This window comes from Oncorhynchus kisutch, linkage group LG17, assembly GCF_002021735.2.
Source record: "Oncorhynchus kisutch isolate 150728-3 linkage group LG17, Okis_V2, whole genome shotgun sequence".
NCBI lineage: Eukaryota > Metazoa > Chordata > Actinopteri > Salmoniformes > Salmonidae > Oncorhynchus > Oncorhynchus kisutch.
The window spans coordinates 11,918,430-11,936,753 of record NC_034190.2 but is presented as its reverse complement, the minus strand read 5'-3'; the positions used below and the strand labels follow the sequence as shown (position 1 = coordinate 11,936,753).

At 44.0% G+C, this 18,324-nt stretch overlaps 1 protein-coding gene across 1 annotated transcript in view; it reads left to right on the top strand.

Annotated features, from left to right (window-relative positions):
• The first annotated feature begins 13,383 nt into the window (after positions 1-13,383).
• LOC109908431 (solute carrier family 45 member 4) overlaps positions 13,384-18,324 on the top strand; it is a 50,137-nt gene continuing 45,196 nt past the window's right edge. The window contains exons 1-2 of the mRNA XM_031795117.1: positions 13,384-13,525; positions 15,382-15,503. The gene's annotated coding sequence lies outside the window, so the exon portion shown is untranslated. The remainder of the gene's footprint in view (positions 13,526-15,381; positions 15,504-18,324) is intronic.

Genomic DNA, 18,324 nt, shown 5'->3' with positions numbered 1-18,324 from the left:
AAGCAAGCTTACATTTTGTGGTTTTGGTAGGGTGTTGAATTGAAGCTTGTGATGTATAGTTTATATTCTCCAAGAATCAATGGCTATGTCATTCATTTAAATATCTAAAAATGGATGTACCATTCCCAGATTGCCCCTTTAACTGTCCCTGAGTCAGAAAATGTCATGTGGTATTCTAAAGGTAAACACTTTCACGATTTGTTTGGGACATTTCTCCATTTAGGGGGAGATGCTGTAGACCAGTGCTTTTAAATTCCTGGTCCTGGGGACACAAATGGGGGCACGTGTTTGGTTTTGCCTTAGCACTACACAGCTGATTCAGATCATCAACTTTGATGATTTGAGTCAGGTTAAAACAAAAATGTGCACTCCTTTGGGTCCCCAGGACCAGGATTGAGAACCACTGCTGTAGGCCACCAGATTCACTCACTGTGTTCATTATTATTTGGCCACAAGGAGGTAGCATGAGACTTGGATGTTTTCATTTGAATGAGACTGAGAATAACCTCCGGTGACATATCTGCATTTGAACCTTTCTAGTAAGCATTGCTGTTTTATTCCTGGAAAACATACTTCCACATACTCTATATGTCATTTTCCAAACTCCTACAATGCCTTCCTGTAAAGTTATGCCTGTTACATTCCCATCATGCTCTACTATTGGGAGCAAACAGACTCATAACCTCCTGCCGTTTCATTCAGTCTGTGTCAGCTGGTCAGGCTTGTATTTGTGACATTCTTCCACAGGATGTGAACAAGGCTCAGTCTGGGCTTTGGCATTGTTCACACCTAGGTCCTACAGCATGAGTTTCGCCCTCCCTCACCTGGCTGTGGCCCGTGGCCAGTGATTTGGCTGGGGTGACTGTGGGCCAGGTGGTTTGGCTAGGGTGACTGGGGGTCTGACACAAAGGCCTAGACAGCAGATTTGGGGTCAATTCAAATTGACTTCAATTCAAGGTCACTCAATTCAGGCAGTGGTTTGAGTAAAATAAGGGTTAGGGTTATTTGAATAAAATAGCTTCTCCTTTTCAGTTTATTGAGAAGTCAGTTAATATATAGATTTCCTTTTAGAATTATTGGGATTTCAGTTTACTTCCTAAATAGACTGACTTTAATTCAAATTGACCCCAAACCTGCTAGACAGAGGAACAAACAAAGAGGAGGGGAACCTGAAACTGCCAGGCGCAGAATTTTCCACCGCACTCTCTGAGGTTGAGCATGTTAAGAGAACAAATCGTCTGCTGTGAGTTGATTCAGCGTCTTTTATGGAAAGTGATGAAACTGTTTTTCCCCACAGGCTACAACAAGATCCAGTCTTATCAACAGCTGTGATTCTTGCTGTGGTTTTAGAGGTGAAAGGTGAAAGACGTTTCGTCTGATATTCAACTGTTATTTACCTGTTATACATTTCTTTGAAGCTTACTAGACTTATTGACACATTCATAACAGAAGAGGTTAGGACAGGCCTTCTGTTGTGGACGATGTTACCTCAAGCTTGGAGGGACAGAATGAAGGATAAATCACATAGGACAGGTCTCTGACAGGTCTCTCTAAAAGATAGCTAACAGTATTAACTGCAGGCTATGCTGTGCAGGTGCTCTACAGTATATTGAAGTGCTACTTGCATTATGACACTGTAGTAGTAATCTCAGTTGGACATATCAATTCATCTTTCATATGAACTGACCCTCCAGATTACTCTTTGCAACATATCTTATTTATGGGTATAGCCCATGCCTGACTCCTCGCAATGCATCATCGTAAATAAGTCTGCCATATTCTATTCATTGGAACTATGGCCACTGTGACAACGATTCAGGTCAGGGACATTCATCCCTGAATGTTTTCTATGACGTATGACGTAAACATTGCGTTATTATATGAATGCAACATGCAAAGTTGCCTGCAAATGTTTCATGAGCTGAAATAAAAGATCCCCGAAATGTTCCATACACACAAAAAGCGTGTTTCTCTCCTACTTTTTGCACAAATTTGTTAACATCCCTGTTAGTGAGCATCGGTGGAAGACTTGGCTTGGAAGACTGATGGCGCATTCATCAACCCGTACGGCATGACGAGGTACTCATAGTGCCCTGAGGTGGTACTGAAAGCCGTCTTCCACTCATCTCCTGTCACGAACCTCGCCGAAGATGGTGCCTCTTCCTGTTCGGGCGGTGCTCGGCGGTCGTCGTCGCCGGCCTATTAGCTGCCATCGATTCCCTTTCCGTTTGTTTTTGGTTATTGGGTAATTGGGTACACCTGTTTTGTATTAGGGTTTGTTTGTAGGTTATTTAAGGGCACTAGGCCCACTGGGTATTTGTGCGGGCTTGTTTCTTGTTACTCTGTGTTGGATGGTGTTATTTGTTCGTGTCTTTATTCTCCGGACTATTTTTGTCCTGTTGTTTGGACTGGTAACTTGTATACGCCCTGTGTGTTGGCGTGACCGTTTTTTTTGCGCCGGTGAATAAATTTGACAAACGACTGAACCCTGCTCTCTGCGCCTGATTCCACCCACCACTCCTAGTTTATCGTAACATCTCCCTCCCGAATACGCACCAGGTTGTAAGCGCTCCTGAGATCTAGTGCATTGACTCTATCGCTGTGTCTATGAGCGGTAGCGGGTAACTATACCTCACAGTGATCTGGTTCAGACCCCGATAGTCAATACACGGGCGCGGACCTCTCTACTTCTTCTTCACAAAAAAGAAACTTGAGCAGGCTGGTAAAGTGGAGGACCGAATGTACCCCTGACGCAGGGATTTGGAGACATATGTTTCCATAGCGTCCGTCTCCGCCTGTGAGAGGGGATACACGTGAGCCTTGGGAAGTGCAGCATCCACTAGGAGATTTATTGCACAATCGCCCAGTCAATGAGGTGGTAATTGAGTCGCCTTCTTTTTGGAGAAGGCGAGATCCAAATCGGCATATTCAGGGGGAATGAGCACGATGGAGACCTGGTCTGGACTTTCCACCGTAGTAGCACCAATGAAAACCCCTAAACACCTCCCCGAGCACTCTTGCGACTGTAACAGTATAACTTCAGACCGTCCCCTCGCCCATACCCGGGCGCGAACCAGGGACCCTCTGCACACATCAACAACAGTCACCCACGAAGCATCGTTACCCATCGCTCCACAAAAGCCGCAGCCCTTGCAGAGCAAGGGGAACTACTACTTCAAGGTATTAGAGCAAGTGACGTCACCGATTGAAACGCTATTTAGCGCGCACCACCGCTAACTAAGCTAGCCGTTTCACATCCGTTACACGACCACCCCGCCATGAAACAGTGGGGTTATAACAAACTAACCAGGGTAGGCCTAGCACCACGGGAAACGCAGGAGAGTAAATAAGGAAGAGACTAATTCTCTCCTTGTGACCCCCCTGCATCACCATGCCCAGAGGAGCGGTGGCCTCCCAAATCAACCCTGACCCCAATGGTCAACTATCTAAGGCGTGAACGGGGAAGGGCACAGCCACGGGAACAATAGGGATCCCTAAACTATGGGCGAACAATTTATCTATAAAACTCCCAGCCGCGCCTGAATCGACAAGCGCCTTGTGCTGGGAATGCGGGGAAAACTCAGGGAAAGTGACATACACAAACATATGTGCGACAGAGGGCTCTGGGTGAGAATGGTACTGGCTCACCTGGGGTGGAGCCAGAGCACCCTACCTGCTGCCTCGAATTCCAGAGGAACCCACCCGGCACCGACCGGCAGTGTGTCCTCTGTGGCCACAGATGGTGCACGAGCTGGAACCCCCTCCGGTCTCCCTGCGCACCGCCCCTCCCAGCTCCATGGGTATCGGAGAGGGGGTGCGGGGGGATGGAACCAATAGACCCCGATCTGAACGTCCGCGGGTAACCAGCAGGTTATCCAGCCGGATGGACAGATCCACCAGCTGGTCGAACGTGAGGGTGGTAGGTATCTGTGACATTCAGATGAATATCGGTATTCCGATATGTGAAATCCTTAGATTATTTCAATATGAACTGTACCTCAGTAAAAACGTTTTAGTTGTTGCATGTTGTGTGAATGTTTTTGTCCAGTGTCGATCTGAAAGGTTATGAAATGAAATTAAGCTGAATAATTATTGATGAGACCTGGCCAGGGTTTGAACATCAGGAATAAGATACCCTAATAGAAAATGACTCAAGTAAAAGTGAAAATCACCCAGTAGAGTACTACTGAAGTAAAAGTCTAAAAGCATTTCGTTTTAAATATACTTAAATATCAAAAGTAAGTGTACTGCGAAAATATACTTAAGTATCAGAAGTAAAAGTATAAATAATTTCAAATTCCTTATATTAAGCAAACCAGACAACACCATTTTTTAAATTTTGTATTTACAGATAGCCTGGGGTATGCTCCAACACTCAGATATAATTTACAAACAAAGCATGTACAGTGGGGAGAACAAGTATTTGATACACTTCCGATTTTGCAGGTTTTCCTACTTACAAAGCATGTAGAGGTCTGTAATTTTTATCATAGGTACACTTCAACTGTGAGAGACGGAATCTAAAACAAAAATCCAGAAATTCACATTGTAGGATTTTTAAGTAATTAATTAGCATTTTATTGCATGACATAAGTATTTGACCACCTACCAACCAGTAAGAATTCCGGCTCTCACACACCTGTTAGTTTTTCTTTAAGAAGCCCTCCTGTTCTCCACTCATGACTTGTATTAACTGCACCTGTTTGAACTCGTTACCTGTATAAAAGACACCTGTCAACACACTCAATCAAACAGCCTCCAACCTCTCCACAATGGCCAAGACCAGAGAGCTGTGTAAGGACATCAGGGCTAAATTGTAGACCTGCACAAGGCTGGGATGGCCTACAGGACAATAGGCAAGCAGCTTGGTGAGAAGGCAACAACTGTTGGCGCAATTATTAGAAAATTGAAGAAGTTCAAGATGACGGTCAATCAGCCTCGGTCTGGGGCTCCATGCAAGATCTCACCTCGTGGGGCATCAATGATCATGAAGAAGGTGAGGAATCAGCCCAGAACTACATGGCAGGACCTGGTTAATGACCTGAAGAGAGCTGGGACCACAGTCTCAAAGACAACCATTAGTAACACACTACGCCGTCATGGATTAAAATCCTGCAGCGCACGCAAGGACCCCCTGCTCAAGCCCACGCATGTCCAGGCCTGTCTGAAGTTTGCCAATGACCATCAGGATGATCCAGAGGAGGAATGAGAGAAGGTCATGTGGTCTGATGAGACAAAAATAGAGCTTTTTGGTCTAAACTCCACTCGCCGTGTTTGGAGGAAGAAGAAGGATGAGTACAACCCCAAGAACACCATCCCAACCATGAAGCATGGAGGTGGAAACATCATTCTTTGGGGATGCTTTTCTGCAAAGGGGACAGGACGACTGCACCGTATTGAGGGGAGGATGGATGGGGCCATGTATCGTGAGATCTTGGCCAACAACCTCCTTCCCTCAGTAAGAGCATTGAAGATGGGTTGTGGCTGGCTCTTCCAGAATGACAACGAATATGTTCCGGGATTCATCCAATGGCATTGAGGAGTATACCACATCAGTCACCGGCTTCATCAGTAAGTGCATCAACAACGTCGTCCCCACAGTGACCGTACGTACATATTCCAACCAGAGGCCATGGATTACAGGCAACGTCCGCACCGAGCTAAATTCTAGAGCTGCTGCTTTCAAGGAACGGGACACTAATCCGGACTCTTATAAGAAATCCCGCTATGCCCACAGATGAACCATCAAACAAGCAAAGCGTCAACACAGGACTAAGATTGAATCCTACTACACCGGCTCTGATGCTCGTTGGATGTGGCAGGGATTAAAAACTATTACGGACTACAAAGGGAAACCCAGCGAGCTTCCCAGTAACGCAAGCCTACCAGATGAGCTAAATTTTATGCTTGGTTCGAGGCAAGCAACACTGAAGCATGCATGAAAGCACCAGCTGTTCAGGACAACTGTGGGAACACGCTCTCCGCAGCTGATGTGAGCAAGACCTTTAAACAGGTCAACATTCACAAGGCCGCAGGCCAGACAGATTACCAGGACATGTACTCAGAGCTGACCAACTGGCAAGTGTCTTTACTGACATTTTCAACCGCCCAAGACTGTAATAACTTCATGTTTCAAGCAGACCACCATAGTCCCTGTGCCCAAGAAAGCAAAGGTAACCTGCCTAAATGACTACCGCCCCATAGCACTCACGCCGGTAGACATGAAGTGTTTTGAAAGGCTAGTCATGGCTCACATCAACACCATCATCCCAGAAACCCTAGACCCACTCCAATTCGCGTACCGTCCTGAAAGATCCACAGATGACACAATCTCAATCACACTCCACACTGTCCTTTTCCATCTGAACAAAAGGAACACCTAAGTGAGAATGCTGTTCATTGACTACAGCTCAGCATTCAAGACACCATAGTGCCCACAAAGCTCATCACTAAGCTAAGCATCTTAGGACTAAACACCTCCCTCTGCAACTGGATCCTGGACTTCGTGACAGGCCGCCCCCAGGTGGTAAGGGTAGGCAACAACACATCTGCCATGCTGATCCTCAACACGGGGGCCCCTCAGGGGTGCGTGCTTTGGCCCCTCCTGTACTCCCTGTTTACCCATGACTGGGCACACATGGTATGGCAACTGCTCGGCATCCGACCGTAAGACAGTGCAGAGGGTTGTGTCTACACCCCAGTACATCACAGGGGCCAAGCTTCCTGCCACCCAGGACCTATATACTAGAAGGTGTCAGAGGAAGGCCCAAAAAATTGTCAAAGACTCCAGTCACCCAAGTCATAGACTGTTCTCTCTGCTAACGCACGGCAAGCGGTACCGGAGCGCCAAGTCTAGGACCAAAAGGCTCCTTAACAGCTTCTACCCCCAAGTCATAAGACTGCTGAACAATTAATTAAATGGCCACCCAGACTATTTGCATTGACCCCCCCTTTGTTTTGTACACTGCTGCTACTCACTGTTTATTATCTATGCATAGTCACTTCACCCCTACCTACATTTACAAATTACCTTGACTAACCTGTACCTCGGCACACTGACTCAGTACCGGTACCCGCTGTTTATAGCCTCGTTATTGCTATTTTATTGTGTTCTTTATTTAAAAAAATGTTTTACTGTTTTTTTCTTGACTAAATATTTTCTTAACTATATTTTCTTAAAACTGCATTGTTGGTTAAGGGCTTGTAAGTAAGAATTTCACGGTAAGGTCTACTACACCAGTTGTATTTTCGGCTCATGTGACAAATAAAAATGTATTTCATTTGATATGATTTGAACTCCATAGACTTTATTAGGTATTTTAGAAACTGGGAAACTGAGACACTGTGGGTGTGGGCACACACCAATAAGAGTGTTGAATTTGCCATCATGTTGAAAGCGCCTGCATGCTGGCCGCTCGTATTAACATTAATTGTGCTACCGAGTCATTACTTAAGAACTACAGAAGTATCAAGTACATGAATAGCTATTTGCTTGTGAAAATGTGATGGAATGCATTTGTTCAATTGTTACAATTTTTGATGGTGGCCTATTTAAAAAAAAAAGAGTGTTGCCAAATGGAGTTTGGCTTTAAAGCTCCACACACCAAGACGGCTTGTCAACTTCAACTCTGGTTTTGCAAGCAGATGGAATGCGGTCTTCAGTAACAGTCACTGCTGTGGGGATTCTACCACTCTCTCTTATTACCAAACGTTTGTTTCCTCATAGCTCTCAGTACATGACATTTTTAAAACTATTTCTAACTTGCATGGATTTTTTTGTTTAACTTATTTGCGAATGGTGTCTCCGTTGGTAAAAAAAAAATCATCATGTGTGAGCAGGGCAATGCAGACCTTCTGACAGGCAGGTGGTCAAAGTGAAAAAAGAACCCCCCCGCCCCCCCCCCCCCCCAATTTGTTTTTATAACTGCAACACATTTTTGGTCTTAAATTCCTTCCCATTCATAATTCTCTACTGTACATAAATATATTTTGTTGCATTTATTTTCAACAAAAACACACTCATTCAACTTTTAACAAGAGCCAGCTAACCTACTGCTCACAAAGAGGACAAAGAGGTGAGGCTAAGAGGCAAAGAGGCTATCAGCTGATTATAGTGAATGTACTGTATGCTATTGAAACAAACTAGTCTTTTACCTGTGGCTGAAGTTTATTCTGATACTGACATCTGCCTACAAATGAACAGCCAAATTGAACCCATTCATGTAATGTATAATTAAGTATCAAAAGTAAACTTAATTGCTAAAATATACTTAAGCAAGGGAGAGGAACAGAGAAAGAGAACCAGAGAGAGAGAGAGACAGAGAGACAGAGACAGAGAGAGAGAGAGAGAGAGAGAGAGAGACAGAGAGAGAGAGAGAGACAGAGAGAGAGAGAGAGACAGAGAGACAGAGACAGAGAGAGAGAGAGAGAGAGAGAGAGAGAGAGAGACAGAGAGAGAGAGAGACAGAGAGAGAGAGAGAGAGAGAGCGAGAGAGAGAAACAGAGAGAGAGAGAGAGAGAGAGACAGAGAGAGAGAGAGAGACAGAGAGAGAGAGAGAGACAGAGAGAGAGAGAGAGCGAGAGAGAGAAACAGAGAGAGAGAGAGAGAGAGAGACAGAGAGAGAGAGAGAGAGAGAGAGAGCGAGAGAGAGAAACAGAGAGAGAGAGAGAGAGAGAGAAACAGAGAGAGAAAGAGAAAAACAGAGAGAAACAGAGAGAGAGAGAGAAAAACAGAGAGAGAGAAACAGAGAGAGAAAGAGAAAAACAGAGAGAGAAACAGAGAGAGAGAGAGAAAAACAGAGAGAGAAACAGAGAGAGAGAGAGAAAAACAGAGAGAGAAAAACAGAGAGAGAGAGAGAAAAACAGAGAGAGAGGAACAGAGAGAGTGTCCTGTTTGGCCCTTGTGTTCTCAAAGGCAGCTATATTGTTCCGCCGGGTGTGAAAGTGACTAAGGAGACATGGACACGGGAGATAATCGTCTACTTGACAGAGAGGAACAATAGGAGGTCAAACCAGGGTCCCCAGGAGCACTGTGGCCTCTCAGAGTTAAGTTTATGAACACAGCGTCTTCCTGTCCTCACACTCGCTGGTGTGTGTGTCTCAAATCAAATTGTATTTGTGCGTGTGTGTGTGTGAGTGTGTGCGTGTTTCCTGTCCTCACACTCACTGGTGTGTATCAAATCAAATTGTATTTGTGCGTGTGTGTCTGTGCTCTTGCGCGTGTGTTCGCGTGCATATGTGAGTGTGTGTGACTGGGTCCCAGACACTGCTGTTAGGAGGTGTTTGGCTCCCAGTGACCTTCCATGAGCTTTGTTCTACTGTCCCATCCATCATATCTTTACTACAGTATACTGTACCATACATAGAGGACTGAGGAAATGAACCATGTGGAAACAGTTACTTACACATATGTATACAATAAAAACACAGACCTACTGTAGAAGTGTAGTGGGTAGAACTTTCTTTAGAAGATGCCGTTATGCAGGGTATTTTACCTCTTGGATAGAATGAAGAACCTCTGACTTACTATGTCATTGTTATAACCATTCTGATACACATTTAAAAAAAAATGTTAACCCACTGTTTTTCCCACCACTTATGGATGAGGAAAAATGAACCCACAACTTGGATGTGTGTAACCCTGACTTTCAGACTTTTCCGTCAGGCAGCGATCGACCGTGTGATCACGTTGTGCTTTAGCTACTGTTAAGCAGGAAGTCTTTTGTGAGATTTCCCACTGTTTTGTTATTCTTCTGTGTATATTATACCAGGAAACTCATACCCGGTGACTTTGACTCGTTTTTTCTTCTAGTTTCCCCCCCTGTCCTGTCCACACAAAACATTATCTTCCCGTTCCCAACCTAGATCCCTATAACTCAGAAAAGCCGCTTACATCACAGAGGTCTAGCCGCTAGCCAGTACTGCTTACATCACAGAGGTCTAGCCGCTAGCCAGTACTGCTTACATCACAGAGGTGTAGCCGCTAGCCAGTACTGCTTACATCACAGAGGTCTAGCCGCTAGCCAGTACTGCTTACATCACAGAGGTCTAGCCGCTAGCCAGTACTGCTTACATCACAGAGGTCTAGCCGCTAGCCAGTACTGCTTACATCACAGAGGTGTAGCCGCTAGCCAGTACTGCTTACATCACAGAGGTCTAGCCGCTAGCCAGTACTGCTTACATCACAGAGGTGTAGCCGCTAGCCAGTACTGCTTACATCACAGAGGTGTAGCCGCTAGCCAGTACTGCTTACATCACAGAGGTGTAGCAGCTAGCCAGTACTGCTTACATCACAGAGGTCTAGCCGCTAGCCAGTACTGCTTACATCACAGAGGTGTAGCCACTAGCCAGTACAGCTTACATCACAGAGGTCTAGCCGCTAGCAAGTACTGCTTACATCACAGAGGTCTAGCCACTAGCCAGTACTGCTTAATTTCTCCACCTTGTCTTACCCCCTGTGTAAGACTATGGTAGGACTACGACAAGACTATGGTAGGACTATGGCAGGACTATGGAAGGACTATGGCAGGACTATGGTAGGACTACGGCAGGACTACAGCAGGACTATGGCAGGACTATGGCAGGACTATGGTAGGACTATGGCAGGACTATGGTAGGAATACGGCAGGACTATGGCAGGACTATGGTAGGACTACGGCAGGACTACGGCAGGACTATGGTAGGTCTATGGCAGGACTAGGATAGGACTATGGCAGGACTACGGCAGGACTATGGCAGGACTATGGTAGACCTATGGAAGGACTATGGCAGGACTATGGCAGGACTATGGTAGGACTATGGTAGACCTATGGTAGGGCTATGGCAGGACTATGGTAGGACTTTGGTAGACCTATGGTAGGACTATGGCAGGACTATGGCAGATCTATGGCAGGACTATGGTAGGACTATGGCAGGACTATGGTAGGAATACGGCAGGACTAGGGCAGGACTATGGTAGGACTACGGCAGGACTATGGTAGGACTATGGCAGGACTATGGTAGGACTATGGTAGGACTAGGATAGGACTATGGCAGGACTATGGTAGACCTATGGCAGGACTATGGCAGGACTATTGCAGGACTATGGTAGACCTATGGTAGACCTATGGCAGGACTATGGTAGACCTATGGCTGTACTATGGCAGGTCTATGGTAGGAATAGGATAGGACTATGGCAGGACTATGGTAGACCTATGGCAGGACTATGGTAGGACTATGGTAGGACTATGGCAGGACTACGGCAGGACTATGGTTGGACTATGGCAGGACTACGGCAGGACTATGGTAGACCTATGGCAGGACTATGGTAGGACTATGGTAGGACTATGGCAGGACTACGGCAGGACTATGGTAGGACTATGGTAGGACCATGGCAGGACTATGGTAGGACTATACTATGGTAGGACCATGGCTGGACTGTGGTAGGACTATGGTAGGACTAGGATAGGACTATGGCAGGACTATGGTAGACCTATGGCAGGACTATGGCAGGACTATTGCAGGACTATGGTAGACCTATGGCTGTACTATGGCAGGTCTATGGTAGGAATAGGATAGGACTATGGCAGGACTATGGTAGACCTATGGCAGGACTATGGTAGACCTATGGTAGGACTATGGCAGGACTACGGCAGGACTATGGTTGGACTATGGCAGGACTACGGCAGGACTTTGGTAGACCTATGGCAGGACTATGGTAGGACTATGGTAGGACTATGGCAGGACTGCGGCAGGACTATGGTAGGACCATGGCAGGACTATGGTAGGACTATACTATGGTAGGACCATGGCTGGACTATGGTAGGACTATGGTAGGACTATGGCAGGACTATGGCAGGACTATGGTAGGACTATGGCAGGACTATGGTAGGAATACGGCAGGACTATGGCAGGACTATGGTAGGACTATGGTAGGACTACGGCAGGACTACGGCAGGACTATGGTAGGTCTATGGCAGGACTTGGATAGGACTATGGCAGGACTACGGCAGGACTATGGCAGGACTATTGCAGGACTACGGCAGGACTATGGTAGGACTATGGTAGGACCATGGCAGGACTATGGTAGGACTATACTATGGTAGGACCATGGCTGGACTATGGTAGGACTATGGTAGGACCATGGCTGGACTATGGTAGGACTATGGTAGAACTATGGCAGGACTATGGCAGACCTATGGCAGGACTATGGTAGGACTATGGCAGATCTATGGTAGGACTAGGATAGGACTATGGCAGGACTATGGTAGGACTATACTATGGCAGTACAATATTATGGTAGGACCATGGCTGGACTATGGTAGGTCCTTCACCCCAAGACAGGAGTAAATAAATAATTTACAGTATATATGTATATATATAGTACAAATGATTTAGAGTCCAGTGGAGCCCAGTGGATAACACATTAAAGTATTTTGCCATGCAATTCCATCATTAGGCCTTTGTGTCAGTAGCACACTATTGTAACAACTAATTGCCTACCTTATGTTTGTGCCAATAGAAAAAAAACAGGCCAGCATATCAGGACTCAGGATAAGACCCAGATGCAGACTGTTTGAATCACAGATGTTTATTAACAAAACAGCGTGCAGGCAAACGACAGGTCAAGGGCAGGAAGAGGTCAGGAATCCAGGGTAGAGTCAGAAAGGTACAGAACAGCAGGCAGGCTCAGGGTCAGGGCAGGCAGAGGTCAGGAATCCAGGGCAGAGTCAGTAAGGTACAGAACGGCAGGCAGGCTCAGGGTCAGGGCAGGCAGAGGTCAGTAATCCAGGGCAGTGTCAGAAAGGTACAGAAAGGCAAGCAAGCTCAGGGTCAGGGCAGGCAGAATGGTCAAAGAACTAGAAAACACGGTGTTAGGCTTGACGAGACAAGACGAACTGGCAACAGACAAACAGAAAACACAGGTATAAATACCCAGGGGATAATGGGGGAGAATGGGCGACACCTGGATGGGGGTGAAGACAAGCACAAGACAGGTGAAATAGATCAGGGTGTCACAGCCTCCCTCTGCAGGGGAGAGTACTATTTATCCTTCACAGTATGCATGAGGTGCCTACTGCTATACTCTGGATGAGGAGAAATTCAATGCCTGGATAATAGATCATCCTTTTATGCAGTGTTTTGTTATTGTTGCTTTACCTGATAACGTTTTTCAGATAATAACACATTAATAACTGTTTAATAACAAAGTTATAGTATTTAGTGTCAATGCAGAGGTTCATCTATTCAAGTAACATGAGATTGTGTGAGAGATGCAGGAGGTTCTCTGGACACGCCCACTAGGCTTTAATTTTTCGCAGTTTAAATCGAAAACCACTCCCCTTTATGCAAATCACTCACCTCCGTCAGCGGAAGCTGGCTGTACACTTATATCCGACAGATATTCCTTTAAAGGCAAATTAAAGCTGTGGGTTGACTGACTGCTAGACGTCCCAGAGGATCCAGTCGATGCACCAAAATACCTTCCGAGGGGACGTAAACACTATCGCAACAGTTACGAACGAAGAAAAGAGATAACGATAACTGGGTAAGTATAATGCATGTTTTAACAGATTACATTATTATTATTATTATTAATGACCAACTATCGTTACCAAGCATCGCAGGTTACTTGCTGCAGCAAAAGGTTTCGCTCGACGGTTACAGTAGCAATGCGATACGTTATACTTGTGTGACAAGCAGCATCGAAATGTTCCGTGGTAGACTATAATAAACGCGTTTCTCTATATGTGTTTTACACTGTACTAGAATGAACGAACTGACAACCTCAAGTTTGTTGATAACGTCGAATACACAGCGGGCTTAATTAGATAATCATTTGGAGTGCTCGTGCAGCTGTCTACGATGGATGCGGTTGACCGTGGCCAGAGTAGACGGACGGTGGCATTACGTTAATTGGCCAGTTGTCAACTACAAATTGTCACGTTAACCTTTTCATATAATACAATAAAAAGGTTCATATAACAATTTACGTTATAACGTTAATTATTTCAAAAGCACTCTACAATATATTCCACGAGAGCCAGCTACTATTTTCTACCGTGTCATCCCGTTCAACTACTGTAGTTAACGTTACTGTACAGGTGCGCGTGCGCCTGTAAAAAGTAGCCTATATGTTTTGTGTTTGTTTTCACAGAATAACATTGTTATGCATTACTAATATAAATATACATTTACAAGATTTTTTGCCATGGCATTAATAAAAAAAATGCATTACATTTGTTTTGTTGCCTCGCGTCATTTTGTACCTACTACGATCGCAGCACAGACATGGCTAACTAAATAAGTAAAAGCCCACGCTCAATCCTGTACAATTGCTTTATTGTGAAATTGCAATCAACAGTAGTCTCCAAATTAGCAATATGCATGTGTAAGGTGATTATGACGCAAAGCACATTCTTAAATAGCATATTTCATTCTGTCAAATAGGCCAGTTAATTATACAGTAAAAGCAACCAAGTTTGTTGACCAGTTTTTCAAAATACATTTGTACCTCTAGCTTTTACTCTTCAGCATAGTACAGTACAAATGATACACCTGTAGTATTCTAATTTACAGCAGTACAATCGGAAAGAGTGTAGAAGTAGTGGTGGAATATAGTGTGCTAATTGAGAGGTCTAGCTTTTGATACCCTCAGCGACAATGTCACATACCTCACTCTGAGTGTGTTTGAGCTGGGTAAACAAACCAAGCAGCCCACGGTCAGCTCAGCTCTTTACCTGAAAAGTTACCCATCACATACTTGAGAATACCTTCTCCCCATAATAGCCTAGTTGCATCACAGTTCATTCTGAGCATACAGATAAAACTAACAGGTAGGGGCACCTTGCATTGTTATCATCATAGAATATCTATCATTATAGAATATCATTATAGAATATCATTATAGAATATCATTATAGAATATCATTATAGAATAGACTATCATTATAGTCTATTCTATAATGATAGATATTTCATAATGATAGTCTATTCTATAATGATAGATATTTTATCTAGCCTATAGAGCTTATGTATCACTAAACTTCAAGGCAAGGAGAGAACAACAAAATGACATGGATGATTGTGGATGTCTTGTTGTTTGGCATTACTCTAACAAGTACTTGACATCTGCTCTATGTACTTGCATCGTGTGAGTCTATATTTACTGCAATGTTCATGTCAGGGAAGTAGTGTGTTGTGTGGAGGACATTGAAATCAGATGTAAATCGCCCTTTTCTGTTTTGCGCTGAGATGCAAAACAGAAGGGTAGAGAGAGCCTGCGGTAGGTTTTCTCTTCTGCTGATTACCCAAGTGCCTCGAGGGTGGCGATGCACTGGGTACTTCTTTGCTTTCCAGAAAAGTGTGCTAACCTAACCACGATGCTTTGTTTGTCTTTCGCAGGTGCCAAGAAGACCACTCCTCCTCTTTTCCAAGAGGACTAGGAGTACTCCGTCTTAGGAACCACTGCTGTTGCAGGCAGTCGTCTGCAGAGGTTACTGTATGAAGCTTTTAAGGCCTTTTTGGTGAGTCTGTCTGGGTGTTGTTTTTTTTATAGCTCATTCGTTTTTAGACTATTCAGCTTAGATCTAGACCATGTAGACAGACATACACACAGACACACAGACATAGACACACAGACATAGATATAGATATATATATATATATATATATATACACACATACATACATACATGCACACAAACCCATACACACCCTCTCACACACTCTCCTGACCTGGAACTGTAGTGATGTGGGGTGTGCCGGTCTGGTTTCAGCTCGACCGTCATGAAGTGAAACCTTTACTTCCCAATAATGCTATTGATTTCTAAACACTCCTGCTGACTCAGCAGGCGGCACCGCTGAAAAGAGATGGCACGAGCCAGGCAACCACAGACCCTTGTTCTTGATTCGTTGCAGACTTTCTGTGTTGCGTCACCACCCCTGAATAAAGCCTCAACGACACATGACAGAAAGGTTACTGTCGGAGCTTCAGCTACTAAAGTGGAAGTGTTCTTCCACAACCCCAGAAGTCACTGGACTGCACCCTCACACAACTTGTCCCTCCAGCACTTTGTGTTCCTCATTGCAGCTTAAAACAGCTGATTAAACCATTCTGTCTGACTGCTCGATGTGGAGGCATGAGAAATCCTCTTAAATGGGCGAAGCAAGCCTCTTTAAAAACAATGATACGTTTAGTTTTAGGCTATCTTATCTTTGGTTGTATGCTTCTGACAAGATCTAATTATTTAAATTTTAAATGGACAGTGAGTTTAGAAATGGTATCCCTAATCCTAAACCTATAGTTTAATTTTAAATGGACAGTGAGTTTAGAAATGGTATCCCTAATCCTAAACCTATAGTTTAATTTTAAATGGACAGTGAGTTTAGAAATGGTATCCCTAATCCTAAACCTATAGTTTAATTTTAAATGGACAGTGAGTTTAGAAATGGTATCCCTAATCCTAAACCTATAGTTTAATTTTAAATGGACAGTGAGTTTAGAAATGGTATCCCTAATCCTAAGCCTATAGTTTAATTTTAAATGGACAGTGAGTTTAGAAATGGTATCCCTAATCCTAAACCTATAGTTTAATTTTAAATGGACAGTGAGTTTACAAATGGTATCCCTAATCCTAAACCTATAGTTTAATTTTAAATGGACAGTGAGTTTAGAAATGGTATCCCTAATCCTAAACCTATAGTTTAATTTTAAATGGACAGTGAGTTTAGAAATGGTATCCCTAATCCTAAACCTATAGTTTAATTTTAAATGGACAGTGAGTTTAGAAATGGTATCCCTAATCCTAAACCTATAGTTTAATTTTAAATGGACAGTGAGTTTAGAAATGGTATCCCTAATCCTAAACCTATAGTTTAATTTTAAATGGACAGTGAGTTTAGAAATGGTATCCCTAATCCTAAGCCTATAGTTAAATTTTTTTGCTTACCTTGTTGTTGTGGGACACATTGGATATTAGGGCATATAATATCCAATGTAACATAACAAAATGTGGATAAGGGGAAGGGGTCTGAATACTTTCCGAATGCCCTGTAAATCAGGCTAAAACAGTTTGTTGTTTGTCTGTGTTTACTTGTTGATGTCACAGTGACTGCTGATGGAGAGCAGACCTGACTTCGGCCACGCGGACACATTGTCGTAGTTCTAAATCAACATCAGGTCACATGCATTCAGCATGATGCTACTGAGGTTTAATAATAGCCCTGGTTCTAATGTAGAGGTCAGATACACACTGCTCCTGTCCTGTTTGCAAAGTGTCTTCATTCTCCACCTTAGTCTATTATAGTTATCATCCTATACTGAACAAAATTATAAACGCAACATGTAAAGTGTTGAAATTAAAGATCCAAGAAATGTTTCATATGCACAAAAAGCTTATTTCTCTCAAATTCTGTTCACAAATCTGTTTACATCCCTGTTAGTGAGCATTTCTCCTATGCCAAGATAAACCATCCACCTGTCACGTGTGGCATATCAAGAAGCTGATTAAACATGATCCTTACACAGGTGCACCTTGTGCTGGGGACAATAAAAGGCCACTCTAAAATGTGCAGTTTTGTCACACAACACAATGCCACAGATGTCTCAAGTTTTGAGGGAGTGTGCAATTGGCATGTTGACTGCAGGAATGTCCACCAGAGTTGCTGCCAGAGAATTGAATGTTTATTTCTCTAACATAAGCTGTTTTAGAGAATTTGGCAGTACATCCAACCGGCTTCGCAGCGGTAGACCACGTGTATGGCTTTGTGTGGCCGAGCGTTTTTCTGATGTTAATGTTTTGAACAGTGTCCTATGGGGACGGTGGGGTTATGGTATGGGCAGGCATAAGCTGACAACGAACACAATTGCATTTTATCAATTAAAATTTGAATGCACGGAAGTACTGTGACGAGATCCTGAGAAATAGATGTTTTATATAGTGTAGTCTGGGCTCCCGAGTGGCACAGCGGTCTAAGGCTGGAGGAATAGATGAACAGGAGAAGCAGGTGAGTGATGGCTGAAAGGGGATGCAGCTGGCTGATTACAGCTGCCACACGTGGGCATTATTGGACCGGTCATACAATAGAATAGTTGCTATTGCTTACATTATTTTGAACTGACATTCTAAACATTTTATAACGGCACCAGCGGGTTCTTTAGGATCGGTAGAGTAGTATTGTTTTCATATGGTAGTATCATATGAAATGGTACTACGGTATTCTAAAATGTTGGTATCATAAGTACAGTATCTCTCTCTCCCTCCACTCACTGTCTTTCTCCCCGTCTCTCTCTCTCTCTCTCCCTCCACTCATTATCTTTCTCTCTCTCTCTCTCTCTCTCCCTCC